Source organism: Penaeus monodon, chromosome 32, assembly GCF_015228065.2.
Source record: "Penaeus monodon isolate SGIC_2016 chromosome 32, NSTDA_Pmon_1, whole genome shotgun sequence".
Taxonomy (NCBI): domain Eukaryota; kingdom Metazoa; phylum Arthropoda; class Malacostraca; order Decapoda; family Penaeidae; genus Penaeus; species Penaeus monodon.
The window spans coordinates 29,963,731-29,964,716 of NC_051417.1; the positions used below are offsets into that span (position 1 = coordinate 29,963,731).

At 41.1% G+C, this 986-nt stretch overlaps 1 protein-coding gene across 1 annotated transcript in view; it reads right to left on the reverse strand.

Annotated features, from left to right (window-relative positions):
* Positions 1–986, reverse strand: part of LOC119593791 (zinc finger protein rotund-like) — a 160,011-nt gene that overhangs the window by 58,311 nt on the left and 100,714 nt on the right. The window lies entirely within an intron of this gene.

Consider the following 986-nt stretch of genomic DNA (forward strand, 5'->3'; position numbering starts at 1 on the left):
GACACCACCTACCTGCCCAGACACTATCCATCCAGGGACACCCGCACGCACATAAACACATATCTTAATAATGGAGCTTGGCTGTTATTCAAAGTTTGTGATATATGTATTGAAAGGTACAATATATGATGAAAACCAAACTAGCGATATTTGATATGTATAAAATATAAAAACCGTAAATATCTCGAATACCTGATCGACTGAAAAGAAAATTATATGAAGGCATAACTGTTTCATATTCACAGCCTGATTCCTGAGCCATGAGTCAAGCAAGACCGTCGTAGGATATCACTCAACGCAGCACAAATTGTCCTAAATCAAACGAGAGGGAAGACTCATATATTTCACCCATTTATTTCCAGACATCGGCGACTACAAGCCTCTAGATAATATGGGCTTAAGAGCAAGGCAGGCGTAAGCCACATCTACAAATGCGACCTACTATATCTTCCGACGTAACGTGAGAACCGACACAGTTGCTTCAATTTTTTTATTCTACTGTTGGTAACCCTCGGCCTCTTTCTTTTATTTACTTTAACAAAATGTTAGTTATAGACAGAAATTATATACTGTCTGTAAGTATAACACATGTTAAACGTGTTATACAATTACCAAACTTCAACTTGTAAAGCCTAAAAAAACGGTCTGTGATCCAAGAAAAAATGTATCGTACGTCAGTCAGCCCTGTCACCGCAGTGGACCCAAAGGGGTAACTGTTACGAAATAAGTATTCAAGCAAGTTCCTTATATATTCTTGATCTGAATACCCTTGACCTCAACATTGACTTCTAAATGTCAATAATGATTTTGCAGAAGCGTGATACTGAATACAAGGGGAAAAAACAGCGCCCGAACTCCCAGCTTCGTGTAGTTGTGATGAACGCGGTGTCGGTCAACGGCGGAAGCTTTCCTGACAAAGGGGTGGAGTTCAGGCCTCGGTGCCCGCTACGATTGGTTTGCTGGGAGCCACGTGTTGTCCTGGCCTC